We start from the raw sequence: 21,031 nt of genomic DNA, 5'->3' as shown, positions 1-21,031 counted from the left end.
TATCAGTTGTCAGAATTAAGACTAATCCATATTTGCAGCAACATTGAATTTTACTGCTTAGAGATATTCCATGCAAAATATCCTGGTTTTGACCACAGGGTTGCTACAGATATTAATATGGGTTGTCCATAAAGATCAGACAAATTTTGTTAGTTCAGGTGATGGGACAAAAAACAGAAGGGCATTACAGAATTTGATTTTGCAAGGTATAAATTAATTTAGATTCATCTAGAAAATCTACTCAATAGATAGCTCCATCAAATTTCATTAGATCTAAATGAGGATTCCATCAAGTCAAAAATGTGTTTATATAGCCACTGTAATACCCACTAAATGTCTGAAATTTCAGATAACTGAGAAATATACCCCTGGATTAGATTCTTAGTTATGGTACACTATACACAGAATAGTGTGTATAGTGTACCATAGATTAGATTCTTAGTTATGGTACACTATACACAGAATAGATGACAAACGAACCTGTGTTTGTCCTTTAGCTACTTAAAAAAAAAATCTATTTAGATAGTTTTTAAACAGGAACAAATAGAAGGAGTCATTATTACTCAGGATTTATTTCAGGCTACATTTGTTAATTCATAAAAGTTTTGTAAGATAAAACAGGTAAGTGTGTATGTTTTATAACAACATTTTCACAAAGGAGAAAAGAATGAAGTTCATTTCCAGAGAACAGACATTGCTCTAGCAAAAATAAAGGTCATTTCCCCATCTTTAAAGTTCCTTGAAACCACTTACTCACCACAGTTGTGATGTACCTATTTTTCTTACTCTTCAGCTCCTATGGCAAAAATAGTATTACCATGTAAAAATTGCTTCCTATCTACCAGTAAACTGTAATTCTCTTATTTTAGTAGTTCCTCTAAGAGAAGTTCAGCACTGCTACCCCTCACATCTCTGCATGCCAACACAGGCTGCCAGTTTACCATACTTTACGTAAAATTAAGTCACCATGATGGCAGCTAGAGCTGCCAGTCTCCCTAACCACACACCACAGAATTTGTCTTAAGAACATGCAACCTGCTTAGAGGACAATCTAAACCCAAAAGAGCCTGGAAAGTTAAGTGATTGTGTTTTGGTCCCTCCAGCCTCATCCCACCCAAACAGAGAAGACATTTAACATGGTCAGCACATAAATGCCACTGATTTCCTGGGTGCTGCTCCAACCACTGAAAAAGAGAAGGGGTAACAGTTCAGATCCTTAACACATGAGATTCATACAAATAATACTGAAATAGCTAAGAAGCATTTCTAAATTTATCCCTCAGCATTGTTTCTGAAATCCACTGTCATTTGTTGACCTTCTCTAAATTCCTGATCAACAAGTGTATGATAACTATTCACACACAGCACATACAAACAAACACTCAAGAAAACAAGTGGTGATTTTGGATGTTTTTTCTCCCTCTTAGCAATGATATTGTGATGATCTCTGCATCTCTAAGTAAAGGGCATGTTTAACCCATCAGCCAGGCAACAGCCTCTCTGATGCTTCCTACAACTAAAAATACTCTTTTAGAGCATCTACAAAACCAACAGCCTTACTCAAAGCTACAGCAGAATAACATTTTAAAAGTTGCACAAGTCTTTTTCTTAACACACACACTCTTCTATTCCTTCTGTCTACTAAAGCTAAGCATATAACAGAACACTTTAGTGACAGTATAGAAAATATCTGAACCTGTCTACTTGCTTATGCTTTGGAATCCATGTACCTAACATTCATCTACTAAGTCAAGACCCCACTTCTCACCATTGTTACATATAGAAGTCACTGAGGCAGCAGTCAGCAAAACCTGGTAAATTTTACATCCCACGCAGTTGAAACATTATTAGAATTACACATTTACTGAGAGCGAACTACCTTAGTTATTTCTTTCTCTTCCCCACATATACCTAACACCACTAGTGACATAAGCAAAAGAAAGATTTTACTTTCAGATGTTTAACGACATCCAACTAAGCCTTAAAGATCAAAGGGTATCTGACGTGCAGATGAACAATAACCTAAAAAGTAGAGTGGTGCTCATGTTCTCATATTAACTTATTAAGTGAAACAATTATAGCTACAGCATGCAGGAGAAAGTTGTGTTCCTTTCTGGTACTTTTAAAAGGATTTCAAGGCATATTGATCTACCATTTCTGATGGCTCATCAAGATTATTTCAAGCAGAGTGCATACTGTGGTCAAAAGTTTGTTTACATTGATAATTAAAGGTGCTACATATCATCTAATGAGGGATCTGTAAGAAGGTAAGTGCTTCCCTTTATAGTACCTTTTCAACCTTTCTCTCCCATAGCCTAAAAGAAATTAGCAAGCCTATTGATGAAAAAGACAAAAGCCACTCTTGAAGCTTTCAATCCCTTGCTGCCAATCTGACTGGCCAGAGAAGTGACAGATACAGAACACCAACATCCTAATCATCCTCTGCTACTGGGCTGTAAAAGGAACTCCCCAGAAGTACACACGTTTTTCTGCCAAGTTCCAGTCCCCAATTCAAATATCCATTCACATCCTCATAAGAGGTGTGGTTCCTTCTAGCTTCATGTTGTCCTTATGTTTAGTTAGATAAAATATCCATTTGATTTTTTGGTCAAATCCAAAACATCCCCATATCTAAACCAGAAGGTGCCCATAAACTTGCTGGTGGAAGGCCTTAGAATTCTTCAGCAACCAGGCAGCAATGCTTAGATCTAGCCATCTTGCCAACACCTAGGTATGAAAAGCACACCAAATTGCTCTGAAGGAGTAACTACTGGGGAAGTCTCAAACTCACACAAAACTGGCCAAGTACCCCAAAAGGATAAATAAAATTCCTATAAGGGATACATCTAGGTTTTAGGAACAATTTTTATTTTTGGAACCACTTTTATACCTTCTAAAAATAAATGTTACCTCATCAAGAAGCAGAACTTCTTAACCAGCAACTTTACGGCAGAAATCATAATTGCCTCAAGGAACAACCTATTTCAAAGAAAATCTTCGGAATTAAAAAGATGCTAAAAGAGGAAGGGTCCTAACTTTTTATTCTGAGCTCCTACTCACTCCCATGCAAATAGCTCCCTTAGTTTTCTGCACCCCCATTTGACTGTCATGTGAAAGAAAACAGTTGACAGGGGGCACAGCTTTGAGAAAAGCATAGGAAAGCCTGTCTGCATTTGGCTCTTTATGCTAGAACTTAAGAATAACATGGAGTTTTATTTAGCTTGTTAGTCATCCAATTTTTATGTAAAGGTCATTTTCACAAAGTTAGCTCACAACTGGTATTTCTCATCCAGTATTGGAGCTTCAACATTTCTCAATATATGTTTATTTCTGTAATTTAAGAAGGAAGGACTGAATAGTCACAATTTACACAGGGTTTTCAAATAAACAGTTCTTAACCTGCTGTTTCAATACTATTGGAAAAAGAGTATCCAAAACAGTGAGACTGATCTGTTCTGACAGTAAGAGAAGCTATACTTTACTTTCATATACAAGATGGGAAAGATTTTTTAGGCAGTACTATTTTTAAGCATCATTCACTTTTGTTAAGACTGGCTTAAACATTTGATACAGCTGTATTCTTGTATTTGGTAGCTGCAGAAAAAGGGTGTTTAAAAAAGTACAATTTGAAGTAACATGAGAGAATATTTTCATATATTTTTATCTACAATTACTGGGAAACAATTGTTAGTGAGACTGTATTTCAGTCAGTCAAATTTTTAGGACTACCCATTGAACTAGAACTAAAAAAGAAGCCAGGATACTGCTGTTATCTAGACAGCAATGCATAAACACTTGTTTTTAGGGGTTTCTCCTTAATTTTTATTTTTGAGAGTATTCCAGGTCTCAGTTAATTTCTATAGTATCCCTTCTCCTAAGCTATACGTACATCTCACAGCACACAGACCACTGGGAGGAATAAAAAAGAAACCTATCACCACCCAAAACCTCCAAAAGAAAACTGCTGTGATGCTGAAGAACTGCAAGTAGAACAAAGCTGGATTACTGAAGAACAGTTCATTATCATCACATTAACTTTTTAATAAAAAGCATTAACTACTTACTACATATAAAATTCTTTTCAGCAGTAGAAATAGAGCAGTTACTCCCTCTACCTTGAGAGGGAGATTTTGCAAGTCCCTCATTTAGGATTATTAATGTACCAACAGAAGACATCTTTTAAGGACTAAATCCCTACACTTGTCTAAATAGAGGAGAAAAACGTCAAGGTTACATGTTATCTATTTATACAAACCAAGTTTTATCACACCTCTTAATAGTAAAAAGTATGTTAGATTCCATTTTCCTAGTAATTCATTATCCAGTGTGTTCTACAGAAGGCCAGGTTTCTAAAACTGTATGACCCAAGAAACATAAAAAACATTCACAGCATCACAGAATGGTGTGGGTTGAAAATGACCTTAAAGACTAGCCCTCCTGCCATGAGCAGGGATGCCCTCCGCTAGACCAAGTCCTCAAAGCCCCATCCAACCTGGCCCCACTAACTAAGCAAGCAAGGGGAAAAAAAAAAAGTATCTTTAAGCTCTTTTATAATTTTGAACACTGATGAGTAGGTTTCCCTTAACTGCATGAAGGCATCTTCAAACTCTTGAACCATTTGGTCCCCAGACTCCAAAGGACTGTATTTGGTAAGTAACAGTCTGATGTCCTTTAAGGGTGTCACCATGACATGCCTAGATTTTCCTTGTGATTATTACTACCCTTATCTTTCAAGAAAGAAGATCACAATAGTTGTCAAATATTTGCTATCTTTTAGTACTACTGTAACTCATTCTGGAAATAATCCACATATATATGACAAAGTTGGTTTTATTTGCAGGTTAACAGTCTTTCCAAAACACGTGTTTTCAGAATCATCAGTCATACATTTTTAGAACCAGCAGAACAAACAGAACCATTCAAGCTAGAAGAAACCTCAGGAGGTCTCTGGGCCTCTGGCCAGGATCAGCAATGACTCAGGGTTTCAATCCAGCTGTACTTTTTAATGCTTACAAAGATTCACAACCACCCCACACAGCCAGTTCCACCGCATGGTTGTTCTCACAGTGAAAGTTTGATGGGTTATTTTTGTTGTTTTAGTGTTTTGGGTTTTTTTAATTGTTAAATCTACTGTATCTACTTCTTATTAGAAGCTACAGCCTTTGTACCTCATTTTCCCACTACTGTGAAGAGCCTGGCCCCAGTGTTCCTGACAGCATCCTTGCAGGTATGAAGGGGCTGCAGTCAGGTACCTCTGAGACTGCTCTTCTTCAGGCTGAAGTAACTCAGGCTCCCCCAGCCTCCCCTCACAGGGCCTGTGCTCCAGCCTCCTGACCACCCTGATGGTCCCTCTGCTGGGCTTGCTGCCAGTTCATGCTTTTCCTGGATCAAGGACCAAAAAACAGATACAGTATTCCAGACACAGCTAGGTAATACTGAACAGAGAGAAATAATCACTTCTGTACAAATAATGACTATGTTCCTATTAAATACAGCTCAGGACAGTGTTGGCTGCCTTAACTGTCAATGCACATTGCTAAATCTTTTTTCAAAAGAGCCAAAAGAAATATTAACATTATTCCAACATTAAAGTCTAAAACCTAAAGACTCCCTCACAACTTCTTCACTCCAGAAAAATCAGATTAGGTCTTCTTCCTGCTTAACCCATACTCTCTAAAATGAGACTGTTTCAGTATTTCAGAGCTACACAAAAAAGTCTGCTAACCTGAAGTAGTATTTAACCTCTGAATCAGCTGCTTTTGAATAAAGGCAAGAAAGGTGCTCTACCACTGCATATTTTGTAACATTACAAAAAGTGTCTGGCTCATAACCTCCTTCTACTCATTAGAAAAGACGATAAACACTGTACAAAGTGTGGAAGTCACTGTACTACCTCAGTCTCACCAGGCAAAAGAATGCCAAAAACAAGTGCCAAAATAAGCCTCTGGATCATGCTTTTATGTGCAGGCTGGCTTCTCATTGCTATGCTTGCATTCTGCTAGAGCTTCACAGACACTGCTGAAAAGCCACTATCCAAAGCAAAGTTCTTCTCAAAGAGACAGCAAGGTCTAAAGATTTGTTAAGAGCCTAGCAGCACATCTGATGCCTCACATCTTTCCTAGCTGACACGGAGGTGCAGACACTGGCTGGGAGGGGGACAGAAGGCAGGAACGTTTTAGTCTGTTTTGTAAAATCCTCCAGCTAGTTACCAAGGGTAAAGGTTGCACTTCATAATGGAAAGTCAGACCCAGAGATTAGTCACCACTTTCAGTACAGGGCAGTGAGGAGTCACAGTGACTAATGCGTGCTTTAAAGTGACTGTGCTACAGCTTATCAGCCATCAGGCAGCTAGAAGAGGAAGTCACATACTCAGTAAATTTATCAGTGATATACCCTCAAAATACTTGAGTAATTATTAAGAAGATAATGCCTGTCAAATTTTTCCCCTATGCTACTTCCAAAAAGCAGTCCTGCCAACTCCAAAATAAGATATCACATTTATGAGAACATTCTAGTGTGTTTTCTGCAGCAACAAGAACCCTCCTCCTAAAAGTTTAAAGCGAGATGACAGTAATTGCTTAAATCTGCAGAGCATTTACAGTATCAGCAGTAATACATGTGCAAGTTGCACAATCCAGAGAAAAGCTACTTTAGCACAGAGGTGTACACAAAGGCTCATACCTCACAACTCACGTTTAAACAGCCTGAAACAGACAATAGTCCTTGCAAAGCACATGACTGTAATGCTCACCCCACATGAGTTCTTAGGACAGAGCATATTTAAAACTATGTAGTATCATACTATAAGCTGGTTTCACATATCCCTCAGTTCATCCGGCACATTACAAATTGTGACTCTGTACATAGCAGCAACACTTGCTGTATTCAGAGGCTCAAGGAGTGAAAACATCCCCTTTCAGAAACACCAATATCTGCACACCCACACACCCCCTTATCTTAAGGTATTCTGACCAATGTTTTGCCCCCTATACCAACAACAGAAGTCTAGCACACCTCACACTGCAAAACCGGTCAGGAAAGAATCAATGACTAGCTTCCCCTCTCTTCTCCAGAAGAACAGCTTGCTCAACTCTGTGTTGATGCAGTTCCCTGGAAAGCTTTATGAATATTAGTTAAGGTGGATGATGCTGACATAATACATCATCTACTGCTCACAATACACAGAGTGACTAAAACTCATCAAGAAACATGATGTAGTCCCTATTTTGGTCTTCCCCTCTACCTTCTTGCCACGCCTACCACCAAGCAGCAACAGCCTAAGGCTCTCGCATCACAAACAGCACCCCCAGTCAAATAGAGATGGGAATACACAGATCTCTCATTCAAGCCGTTTGTTTACAGGCTCAGACATCCAAATCTATATCCAGCTCATACCCTAGATGCTTCCTTCCCACTTCCCCCCCCACCCCAGCTTTTCTTGACACACTTTCAGAACTAAAACCTGGTAAATTTAATTCTAACACCAAGAAGTTAAGAGTACTGACCAATTTCAGCACTTACCATGATCAATCCAGACGTTTACTTAGGGGATTAGCAGAGCAGCAAAGAACCCTTTCATAATATACTCTTCAAGCTTCCAGTTTGCAATAAGCAAAATTGTATCAAGCTTCCTATATGTAACTGGGTTTTTCACTGAAGTTCTACACATCAGCTTGAAGCACTACACAGTTAAAAAAAGGCATCACAACCTAAGCTTCCAATGCAGTCCCATGGTTTTCTTTAAACTCGAACAAGTATTCCATTAGCTCAAAGCTTTCTATTAATAGAAGAAAATACTTTCCACATTATGCTGACAAGAAAAAACATTTCCTTTTTATATTATTTAATTCAGGAAAGACACTGTTTAACTTTAACTTTAAATACTAAATACTTAAGTACTACGCACTTCAACACTTCCTTCTTCATTTTTGTTTCTGCCACAGACTGACAAAAGAACACTCACTTCCCTGGGATAATCACTTCTCTTGCCTGGCAAACTATCTCCCCACAACACAAGGTATCACTGTTAAACAAATTTTCTGAGAGGATGGTAACAGTGGGACAGCAGTGGAAAATAATAATTATAATCTAAAACCTTTCTGTAATACCTTTCCCAGATATTTTGCTATCTCCATTTCAGCCTCACCCTAGAGGTCAGAAAAAGAGGCCAAGAATCCTATTAATGTGTTTTTACTGCCCCTCACAGAGCTACTATTTAAGAACCTAACTAAACATCTCCAAAATAATTCAAACCTCCCTTCATTATTCCCTGCTAAACTGCAGCCTTCGGTAAGAACAACCCTGCATTGAACACCAGGGCAATAACAAAATTTCTTTATGCCAAGCCGCTCATGAGACTCAGCATAGAGGCTTTCACCATTCACAGCAATGCTTTCGTTTATTTGCCTTCCCCTTTTCACCTAATAGTTTGAGAATTCTATTGCTTCTTAAAAAGCTTTTAAGAAGGATTTAAAGAACCAAGTTAGTCAGAAAAGAAGGAAGTTGGTGATGTTCAAGTTCCCAGTTACTAAAACTGCAGAACTAGAACTATTTCTGCAAGAAAACAGCTGAATAGTATCTTTAGCATTGCTCCTAAAAAGCCATCATTAAGAGTCTTACACTAAGATCACACAACTGCTTTATAACATCTACATCTTGCCCATGCACACACAACATAACTAAAGAGGTACAAATTAAATTAATGACTGAAATTACATTGATCTTATCCTACCAATTGGTAAAACCTGTCATGAAAGTACTGAGGTGACTCTCAATCTACACAGAATGATTTATATTACACTGTACCATCACATACCTCAAGGAGCAACTTCCACACCTTAAGCTACGTGTTGTGCTCAAGGAAGGCTTCCGGTCATCACTGAACCTGTTATCTTTAGAAGTATAAGCAAGCAAATGATGACTCAAACCAAATAAGCCTGAATGTGAAGTGGAAATACAAGCTGGCCAATCAAACTGCCTGCTAAATGGCATTCATACTAGCTGCACAGTGTGCTGCACTGAACATAATTTATTTTCCATTTCTTTGTTTAAGTAACACTACTGTCACTTTAAATTTTGAGTCAAGATACTATTGCCACAGAAAAAAAAACACAAGCTGGAAACCAGGACCACCTCTGACCTTTGTCTTACTGTCCATGAAAATTTTTGGGACAGAAGTAGTAAGGAGTGTGTGATCGAAAAAGACATTTCAGGAAGGACATTTGGAAAAATTGATTTCCAAACGTATATCATAATTCTTGGTCACATTTTCATGGGAGGTTCTAGAACTAAAGCTTACATAAAAATAGAAAGCATTTTATTAAAATTATCCAAAAAGCATTTTATGGTATTCTTATCCTGATGTCCAGCAGAATCTACATACACACTGATTTGGGAAGAAGAAGGGAGGCCAAAGAGGTGCCACATCGACTAGCTGAAATGTGGAGGGAAAAACAAATTCTATAAACCATTCCCCAGTCAGAACTGCAGCCAACAGAACTGTTTAAGACAAAGTTAAGTCTCATCTCTAGACTCCCTGAGACCAGAGATGTGAATGGGTGCTAAGTAACCACGGTGTAAAGTAAATAAGTGGTGAATCAACCAATTCCACGTGATCAGTTACAGAAGTCTAAGGACAGAACTAAGTGTTCAGATGGAAATAGTATCAATCAGTTTTAAAAGAAGAGAATGCAGAATGTGGCAAAATTAGGGTACAGTAATAACAATTATTCTGGTCTACCAACTGTTTTTTCCATGAAGGAGGGCACTATCTTACTACATACTGCTATTTCTGCTGCCCTCCTGCATAAGTTTTCCTCAAAAATACCAAATATGTCAAGAGATCTGCATCTATCAGCAAGGACAGATCACATTCTGGCTTTAGAAGTAACCTTCTAAATTTAGGACAAATTGGCATAATCTAGAAAAATTGTTGTCTAGAGCATAACTTGAAATCTAGACACAATAGTGGCTTCAATTTCAAGAGCTTTCATTAACATAGCACTATAGCAACTAAGGCCACTCTTTAAGGTACTTACCTAGCTAAATACAGGCTAGCACAAGGGATTGCACAACACAGCCTCTGCTAAAATCAGCTGTTCCAGGAACTGCTCCTGCATGGTCATTTTGCAGCTAGAGCTACCAGGCCTTTGCTCTCAGCTACTCTCCTCTGAGTATCATCTTGCCAGGAGTAAGACAGCACATCGAAGTAGCAGTGGCACCAAGACGGCCCTAAATTCAAATCTGTTCTAGAGAGGCAGCAAAGGGAATGAAGAGAAGTCTCACAGGGATTTATCCTAGAAGGTCCCCATGTCAGTTGTACTTGAGCACTACTTTAAAAGGTGGGTAAGTTCACCATTTCAAAGGTGCACAACTGAAGCACAGAACAGTCACATGACAAGGACAATATTAAACACGTGAATACCACGCCTCACATGACAGACACTGTATAACAAGAAACACCTCCACAGGAGCAGTCACAGGTATGCCGAGGAGGGAGGCAGCTGCCTTCTAGACTAATGCAAGCCAATTAAGAAGAAATCAAAAAATCCACATTACATTAGGCTACAACCACAACACATGAGGTGTGCTAAGATGTTAATGACAGCTGGAGCAGACCAGGAAGATGGCCTGAAACATTCCATACCAATCCCAGCTCAGGGAACCTCTTAACACTCCTTTATCAAGACAACATACAAAGATGGGGATGGTTCAGGACTAGCCATAAAAGCTGCCACCCAGAAAGGCATATTTTATTTATCTGGAAGCAGAAGCCAAGCTGAGATACTAGCATAGTCCAGCCCATGTTAAGCTGCTCCACTCCGAGTGCAGAAGTATTAACTAGTCAGTTCATGCCAATAGTCTAGGCCATGCATTTGTAACTTATGAAAGGTCAGTGTTAATTTTATTTAACCACATGAAGTGCAGTTATCTGTATTGTAAATCCATATAAACAAAGACAGTGGATCACAAGTTACCCATGCATTGGGTTTCGTTGGTAAAGAACAGAAGAAATTTATCTGAAATCCCAGAGCAGATCTATTTTCTCTCCCTCCTAATACTTTAACTTGAAAAAAGTAAAAAAAACTGACAAAAAAGAAGTCTTTTAACACAAGGAATGAAAAATGCTGTTCTAGTATAAGACACAAATTGAGTTAGAATTTCACAGTTTAAGACCTTCAGACAAGAATCTATGCCCTACAGCACGTATATTATTCCTCCCCGAAACTTTCCAGATGAGCTCCGTATCTCATGCAAAACAAAGAACACAAAAGAAACACTGCTGTGTTACATTACAGCAAAGACTGCAAACAAGTCAGCCCCAAAAACAGGTCCAACCTCTGAACAAATCTGATTGCCTTTTCAGGTAATGCACATTGTGAGCTGCCTTAAGTATTGAATACTCAGATGTGTGGGTCTTATGCAGAAAAGAAGTGCCACATCTTTAGAATGAAGGCATCTGCCAAAGCCTACATTTTCCTACATTCCTGAGACAGCTTTACAGACTACACTCAAACAAATTATGAATTGAAGTTTAATAGTTCAATTCCAACAGAGTAACTACCCTAATCTAAAAAGGATTGTTCAGAAAATGTTCTCTGCTTCCCAGAGCTTCCTCATGTCTGACAGCAAGATTTATAAAACAGATTTAAACAGAATTGACACTTGTTCAATTCTGCTTCTATGGGACAGGAGCATAAACCGATCTCTTTCTGCAAGGAGTCAGTCAGGACAATCACCTGAAATGTCCAGGATAAAAATTTGCAGTAAAATTCCTTAAGCATATTCAGACACCAGAACACTGAATATTCATACACACATACTGAGACACTTTCCAGGAAGAACCTGAATTGCCTCTAAACCCTCAACATTTGATCTAAGGTGCAGACTTCACAGTAGGCAATTGAAAAAAACAAACACGAAACAATAAAGAACAAAAAAACCTTCCGACAAACACCAAATAAAAAACCCTACTGGAACAGGTACTGTTCAGTCTAACTATATAACTATACAAACCACTTTCTTAACATATACAGGAAACAGAACACAAGATAAGGGGCTCACACACCCACAGACTCTTAGAGCTTTAACTGTTAGGTAAAAAGCTACACATTCTTTGACAGGCACTAGCATGAAAATCTGACATACAGCTTGGTTATCTGCAAACGTATCTCATGTGCAATCACTCTATGGGTGCTGCCTGGCTAAGAGGCAGACCCATCTAAACAGACACAAAGGTCCTCTCAGACAAGGCTAGACTTAACATTTTATCAGGCTGTATATTAAGTATCAGGCCAAAACTGATTGACTAGTTTTGGTGCCTTGACATCCACAGGAAGAAGGAGAAGGATCTGCTGAGCTAAGGTATGTGTCAGTTCCTGGGTACATCTGGTTTACATACCTTCAGTTCCCCAAACAGACTTGCTTCAGGTGAAACATCTTTATCTGTTCCCTCACGCTAACTCCGACATTTCGCTCATAATGACTTTGTGTCAAAGATGATGAGACTTAGAAGATATCAATCAGCAGCCACTCTATAGCTCAAACAATGCCTAAGAAATTGTAAGTGGACTTTCTCTGTACATGTACTTCCACTTCACATAGCCGGAAGTTTAAAATGACACAGAACTGGGGTGGGCAAGGAGAGAAGTAGAGGCTGCCTTTGCTCTTTAACTCAACCTTTGAAACCGTCCTAGACCTACAGGACTCACAAAAAAAGGAGGTAAGAGGTGTGGAAACAGTGTTTTAAAACTGTCATAATAGGGACAAGACAAAAACATCATCCTAAATAACAATACATTTTCTGTCCACCAAGACTGTCTTTTACTGCATTGAATCACACTACTACAGATACACAACACCAAACATACTGTCCTGCAGTTTACAAGCCTCTTGATGAAAGAAGAAAGCCTTTTTCTCTAATTGAAAACACTCTAGAATATCACTATAAATACATGTCAGTACCTTTTTCACATTACATTCTCATCAATGCATGACCAAATCATAAGCTATGTAGTATCAGTCTAAAACCTGCTGACCAATACAAACCATTAAAATCAGAAGCACCTTCACAACAGCATTATGGAAGATTAATCAAGATAATGGTTCTTTGAGCAAATTATGGAAGCCTAAATACAATATTCCTCCTGTAGCCGGCCTTGTAACTGCAATAGAGACTTTGCTAATAAAGAACTTTTTCTGCATGTTACACACATCACAGTCAAATTAAGCTGTGTTGCCTCTATCACATGTTCTATAAAGGCTTGCAGTGCTAAAAGCTTTGTGCCTGATTCTACTACCACAGGATGCAGAGGGAGAACAGGAAGAAAGCACATGTGCGTGCACACTCAAAAGGAGTTATGGGTAAGGTAAAAGAACATGGTTCTAGTGTTTGCCCTTAATGCAGCATAACAGAACAGAAAGCTTCTGCTTTCTTGTCACTCTTCTCTGCCCTCCCAGCCTTTGAAGGGGAATAGGATCCCATTTTAAATTCAGTCACTCAGTTCTGAGCTCCTCAAACATAAGAGAGCGAAAGAGTTTAGTCAAACTGTATGATGTTTAAGAGTTCATATTAAACTTTCTCTTAGTACAAATTAAGGAAAAAACCCAAACCAGAAACTTTTTATGGGAACATTCATTCTGCATAGTAAAACTGACCCATGCGGCTTACCTTGTTCAGATTGTCCAGCAACTAGGAAGTAATGTACACAAGAAAGCATAAACTGCCTGCAATCTGTAAAATTATGCTTTTAAAAAAATCCAAACACTTCATATCAAAGAAAAATACTTTTAGAGCAATAAGTATAATTATTTAGCCAAACTACTTGAGCTTTACTATTTGACAGGTATTGTGCCTTGTGATGTTGTTGGTCAGCTAAGACTTATTTCGTCCATCTTAATTTTTAAAAGTCAGTACAAGCTACTGACTTTATCAGAGAGAAACACATTATTCTACCCTACTTCACATAATTTGTTCCCAACAGAAGAATGAAAAAATGTTACTTATCATAACACTTATGCCTGTTTGCACATATGGAAATAGATGAGCCATTTTTTTAAGACCCGCATAGAGGAAGGTGATGGTGATGACCATGGTTACTGCAGAGGACAAAACAAAGGCCAGTAAGAAAATCATTCTCACTGGAAAGCACTTGCCATTCAGCTGTGTAGCATTCAGTTTCCAGGTCATAGTTATTGCTAAGAAGATGAATTCTGAATAATCTGAAAATTCAGGATACTATCACTGCATTGGACAGAAGTTTAAACCCATAGCGCTAAACTTTTCAGTACGTTGCCTTAATATTAACTTCCAAATTAACATCTAAGTTCACTATGGCACCTTGGAAGGAGCAACTTCTTTAACACTTTTTGCTCCAGAGCCAAATAGGATGCTACAGCCCTTCCTCTCAAGACTGAAGTCCATCATGAAAGTTAAAAGACTTCTAGGAAAACAAGCACCGGAATGCTGTTTTTCTATGTTAGTGCAGGAGTACTTTTAATAGTCAATAGTAGGATTCAAACCATTTCAGCCAATGTGCTCTCTCGCAGAATGGAAATAGACAGTTTCACTTCGGAGGACGGACCACCTTTAGCTTTCTGGCACATTTTCCACATCAAGTAGAGTTGATTTTTTTTCCCCCCCCAAAAATTTCAAGATCATTCCCATAGCTGTGTGCAAAGTATACACATGCTTTTAAAGCAATTTGCAACAATTCTGTGAAAAATTCTGCATTTCAGTAGCCGCAGCTTAAGCAAGCGTATTAATTGTTAATAAAAGGCTAATTTTAGAGGCCAAGTTTTGGCCTCTAAAAGACCAAGATGGTATGCCAGAAGACAAGAATGAGCTCTTGTCAAGTGACACTCAAACTAATATACAAAATCTGAGTAAAATCAAATGAAGACAAGCTCATGGTTCTGAGAGTGGCATTGTAAGGAACTCTTACCTTGCATCCTTACAGATCAGTACAGTATTATAAAAACGGGAAAAACCACAAGCTTTGGTAGCACTTTTGTCAAGCTCCAAATACAAAGGAACTAAAAGTAACATGAGTTAACTTTTTAAGCCACAACATATTGATAGTTTCTATACAAGCCTGAAAAAGTTAACTTACCAGAAAAAAACGGCACTTATGAACTAATACAAACTAGAGTCATAAGAATTAATTTCTCTCAGTATTACACAAAAAAATGCCACCAAAACAAAAGAGTGCTTTCAGAATTTCAGTTTAAATGCTTTTGGTTTTTTACTGAAATTGTAATAACTGGAATAACCAGAATAACTGGCAGAAGATGAAATAGAATTCTACATTAAGCATTGTCTTAGCACTGTTAAGACAGTAACACAGCACTACAGTTTCTAAGATGTCCTTTTGAAGCAACTGCAGTGATGGGAGCAGTCTGCTCCAATATAGTCTGTGTTCAGTCTCAAACCAAGACATGGGCAGTGGTATTTGGCATAAAGCATTTACAGAGAGGGAGTGCAGTTTCCCATCTACAAGGCTGATTTGGGGAAGTAAAAAAGAAATTAAAAAATAATCAAATAAACTGTAATTACTGTAGAAGCATACTAGAACTATCAACAAGCCATAGGATTATATCATGCCCTCCAGATGAAAGACCAAATTAATGACTATGAGGCATGACCTTCTCTACTGCTGCTTCTCTTCAGCAAATTATGTCACCTAAATAAGCAGGCTGTCTCATTATTTCTGATTTAACAGTAGTCTGGAATATTAAATGGAGCATACAGAGTTGAATTTAGTTTCTTGGATAGGACATAAGCATAACATGGCTGAAACTGGGGAAAAAAAGTCTGGAGACTCTGTCTCCTTATTTAGCTCTGCTCCACTAACCAATTCTCCAGCACTAGAGTGGACATAAGCAGGAACTTGGGTGTGTGCATAAGTAAACATTTTGTCACTGTTATGTACATTTCACATGACTGAAACAAACTGTAAGAAGTCATTCAACACTCATCACACAACAGTTTAAGATCTCAGGAGGCTAAGCAGAATACATACTCCAAGAATAGAAAAATGAGAAAATGCAAACATATTTCAACATTAGAAAAACAAGTAGTGAAAGCAGGTGACTTCTTAATAAAGGACTTTTACACATGCAAGTGTTCTATTAAAGATTTTCTGGGGAGGTAACATATGCCAAAATACTTGTAATAATACTTCAAGAAATGAAAACCATTCCCATTTGCTTAGGGCTTTAAGCTAGGTCTTAAAAGATCCAGTTTCTAGACAAGCTGTGCCAGAGGCCTGTTCTTTGAGGCTGGACAGATTTCTGCACTCTGATAGGATTAAAGACTCCCATTTATTTTATAGTTAACTCAAATTAAAAAAAAAAAAAAAAGAATAACTAAAACCAACCAACCAAAATAAAAATCATTGATGTATGGTCTAGCAAAACAAAAACCCCTCCTTCTCTAAGTTAGACACTACAAATGCAAACTCCAGTAAGTTTTGATGCTCATAGTGACACTTTTCTATCAGAACTTGCATAAAGACAGAAACTGAATAAATGTACTAATACTGGGCTTTTTTATTTATATGGATTTAGTCCATATTAGTACTTGAACTTCACCCTTGGAATATTTAAATTTACAGTAGCAGCAAGACTGACACAGGCCTAAGATATCAACAAGCAGTCTAGGCAAAAAGATTTTCTTTCCCAAATGCATGGAAGTTACAGAACTTTACATGGGCCATACTGGTTTATGAAACTAACAGGTAAACCTGCCTCTGAAACATATTTCACTAAGAACATTACTAATTGCCTGGGGACCTTTTGAAAACCACTGATCATAAATTGCTGCAGGCAGTTTGTAAATTCTCAGATGGGGGATTAGAAAAAACACCTTAAATATTCCTGGGGTTTGTAGCTCACTTTCGTTGATTTCTTTTTTGATATCCATCTCTTCCACCATCAAAGTAATCTTAGTGTAGTTGAAATCATTATTTGTACTCCAAACTTTTTTCCCAGTTTCAGCCACGATACACTTACATCTTATCTGAAAAACTGAATCCAACTCTGTATGTTCCATTTAAGATTTCAGATTACTGCTAAATCAAAAGTAATCCCAAAGGAATTTAGTTTAAATTTAGCCATTCTTAAGCAAACATATTCCTAAGTGCTCTGCATCAGTTCATCTTAAATCACCCAAATTAAGCTGATGCAACTTTTGAAAACATCCAGTGCTGAGCCCAAGAGGCTCAGCATTTCCCCAGGGAAGAACAGGTATACAACCCTAACCCAAATCGCATCAGCAACCATAGACACAATAACACTGCAAAGCTTAGTGCGAAGCTTATTGCATGGCACAGAATCCTAGTAAGATTCAGCCTGAGGAAATCTCTACATATAAAGAAAAGGAAACAGAAGACTACAGAACAGCGCAGAAAGAGATGAATTCTGAAGGCCAGACGAAAAGCCAGGAACAGGAAGACATTGCAATGTGTGACCGCAAAGCTCAGACTTTGGCACCCTCACAGGGCCACAATATCAGCAACTTTATTTTTGTATACAAACTTTAAAAAAAGTGAGATGTCCTTGAAATTTATACATGGCAGTTGAAAGTTAACCTGTTATCAGCTGGAGAGGGTAAGCAACAGCAGGGCTAAGTGACACCTGATTTTTTTGTTCAGGTACCTTCAAATGAACTGGACATTCTCCCATTCTAGCGTTACATATTGGAGAAACTATTTTTCTGAAAAAATTAAGTAATTAAATACTGAATACATGCTTTTTTGCTATACAATTCTCTTGTCAGAATGAATGCAGTGAAGTTTTCCTGATAAATCATGCTCATTACCTTCTCTGAGGATCTAGACCTGAACATTGTTTCATTAAGAACCGTTCTATCGGCAATAATCACCTCAACAGCCTCAGATACTCTGACAACTGTTTCTTCATCTGTACAACAGACTAGATTCCAACATTTTTTAATGCCACCAGATTGCAGACAAGAGGACCCACCTGACACAGTGAAGCAGGAAGTTTTACTCAGCAACCACAAGCACCACCTCAACACACAATAGTCTGCTTATTTTACAGATACTGCATATATGTTAGCTAGAGGGTAAGTACCATGTTTCCCTAAAGCTGATTCACTTTCACTATATATTTTGGTCGTATTAAAATTCCTATCAACAGCTATAGACTTCCAATACCAATTACATTGGTAAGAAGTACTTCATTCTTTGTATTACTCATATCCCCACAAGATTTTAGGGAAGAGAAACAGTGGTAACTGTTAGTGTTAACTTAAGCAAGCATCCTCATACAGGAGACACTTGTGGTTATTAACATTCTTGAGCCTCACCAGAACAGCTGAGTTTCAGTATAGTTAAGAAATGTCCAGAATAGACCTTCTGTTTGAAAGATAAGACAGAGCTATTTGTGTTACATAAAACTTTTCCATTAGCAGCTCTTAAGGTCTTCAGCATCTGCTGGGACAGTGGTGCCTGGATGCCCGAAGTTCTTAGTGTGCACAGCATCTTTGGGGACAGTGGTGTCCATGGTACAAACAATTCTCCCAGCAGAGAGAGATCTCTGAAGACAGTGGACGTAGTGTTACATTAATCTTCCCAGCATCTGGCGGGACTAGTGCAATACCATAGCCATACTAAATAATATGTCACAGCATCTATATTGTCCACTCACCACAAACAGTATCAAGTAACACCGCAGGCCAACAGCCCACCAAAATTAGAAAAAATAATTCAAACAAAAGATTAATGCAATTTTATTACAAAATTCATATCTTCAAAGTCTACCTCTGTTCCAGGAGATTTAAGTGCAATGAGCTACTTCTTCAAAAACCTTCTTTTACATTTTCTGTTCCTTAAAAAAGGCTACTGATTTTTTAAAACCATCGCTTGTTTCAATACTTATTTTGTTCATCCTTAAAAAAAAAAAATCAATACACTATTTTTCAGTCTTCATACCTTTAGTATGCTATATTCATACACTGTAAATAAAGAACTCCAGTTTTTAGAATTAAAAATACTTGAGATTAAGTCTCTTATGCAGCTCTTCCAGAGATAGGGAGGTATGTGTGTAGGCTGGGGTTTTTTGCATTGATATGGAAATCTTCAGTTTTTCACAATACTGCATCCCCGATATAACACTTCTGATGTCTACTTGAAACATTAAGTTTTGAATTAATTTCTGTCTTACAATATCACAATTACAACACACTTTTATAATGCAGAAAAGTAGATGCTTATCAACATACCAACCATGGCTCAATATTTAAAATTCAGGGGTAGAGGCATTCTAGATTGAGATTACCAACCCATGATTAAAAAACAATCTACTTTTGCTCTCTTCAAGCTGTCATTTCTCCATTGTATAAATTCACTTCAAGGACAGCACAGAAATCTACCTCATTAGGGGCCTTTATCAGCTTACTATTGTTGTCCCCTTAGATTTTCACCTAAAGTTTCTCCTGATCACCACTTGATTTGTCCAATACCCTCTAAGACTGACATACTACAGAGGGTACACCAGAATATTTCTCTGGAGGATAGAGACAAGTATGTTTTTCAGTAGAATGTGATAATCCATGTCTGACTTTGAACTAACAACCTAAAAAGAAATAAATATGGAAGCAAGCTCATTGACCTTTCTAGTAGATTAAGACCTGGACTATTTAAGATAGGGCAAAATAAGGAATAAAAGCTACTGGTTTCACAGCAAGAAAGTATTTAAGGCTACAGAGCCTCAAAAAACCTGCCTTGTCAAATTATAATACACCTAAGCAACTACATTAAATATAATGAAAAAAAGCAAATTGATTTTGGACAAACCATTTAATAAATGTGATTTAAAGTGAAGATTGCCAGAAGTCCTGTAAGGCCTGCTGTCTCAGATGAAGTACCATGCACCTGCTCAGTTTATGCTAATACTTCTATGGAACCATTCACTGGTATAATTAACTGTGCATAAATTAATAGTTGTCAAGTGATTTGAGGACAGATAGATATTTAATTTTCTAAGGTCTTCAAAGGAAATAAAATGTTTATAAATGGATAAAACTGAACAACAGCTATTCTACATTGTATCCTAGTCTTATTACCTTGCCAGAAGATTAAGCATTAAGTACTTTTCACAAGGATTTTAAGCTAAATTTATGCCAGAAACATAACATTAATAGAAATGCACCCTGCCACTAAGGCAAGAAGTTTAGTTCAGCAGCACTTCAGGGAGTTTAAGAGTGGCTTCAACAGAGCACATATGCAATAAGGAAAAAGCCACCTATAACAAAACACCTTTACAACACCCTTATGATCCTTACAACAACACTTTATCTTCCTGAGCTGAAATCCCACATTCTGAAGTCCCCTCCTGAGCAGCTAGGTATGCGGAACTGCTCTAAGGGGTACGTACACATTGCCCACACCAAAAACATACAATTTAACTCAAAAACTAGGTATGTTCCATAAATTACATATTGGCAAGAGAAATTAAAACAGCAGGCGCCCTCCCTAGTTAGAGGGGCCTCAAACTCTAGAAATTGAAGAGAGCACAAGCGTGGGATTGCTCTTCCCAGTCTCTATCCAGTTGACACGTGTAGGTCTTCTGTGAAAACGGTTCTCCAAGTGCGTACCTGTGGTATGCCACACTTTTAATCCACCTGTGCCGTTCCCAACTTACCTACTCAGCTGTACATGCAAAAGCTTGCACCGCTGGCAGTTCCCCCTCCAAAGACAGTCTTTTTTGGAGCCTCAGGGCTCTGAGGTTTGGGCTTTGCAGTTCCTTATGGCCAGACACTCCCACCAGTGAGGTAGCAGCAGGCAGAAGCAGCTAGAAAGTTTGCCACAATCTCTATCTTCCCCTGCAATTTGCTCCTCTCCCAGCCTCAGCCTCTTCTCCTTCCTGGCGAAAGGGACCGGCTTTAAGGGCGTCGGCGGAGGCGACACTTCTCGCAGAGGTTTCCTGCCTCAGCAGTGCCGCAGCTGGAAGGGCTCTCCCGCTGGAGGGCGGCTCCGGGCCGGGGGGCGCCGGGGGCAGCGCTCGTTCG

At 38.3% G+C, this 21,031-nt stretch overlaps 1 protein-coding gene across 2 annotated transcripts in view; it reads right to left on the bottom strand.

Moving 5' to 3' along the window:
* SGMS2 (sphingomyelin synthase 2) overlaps nt 1-21,031 on the bottom strand; it is a 44,766-nt gene that overhangs the window by 19,875 nt on the left and 3,860 nt on the right. Inside the window, exon 1 of one of the 2 annotated variants that reach the window (XM_008635609.2) lies at nt 20,665-21,025. The exons of the other annotated variant lie outside the window; for it this stretch is intronic. The gene's annotated coding sequence lies outside the window, so the exon portion shown is untranslated. Of the gene's footprint in view, nt 1-20,664; nt 21,026-21,031 lie in introns of those variants that run through there. 2 annotated transcript variants of the gene reach the window in all.

This window comes from Corvus brachyrhynchos, unplaced genomic scaffold (assembly GCF_000691975.1).
Source record: "Corvus brachyrhynchos isolate BGI_N302 unplaced genomic scaffold, ASM69197v1 scaffold175, whole genome shotgun sequence".
Classification (NCBI taxonomy): Eukaryota; Metazoa; Chordata; class Aves; order Passeriformes; family Corvidae; genus Corvus; species Corvus brachyrhynchos.
The sequence above is the reverse complement of the archived record's forward strand: the minus strand, read 5'-3'. Positions and strand labels throughout refer to the sequence as shown.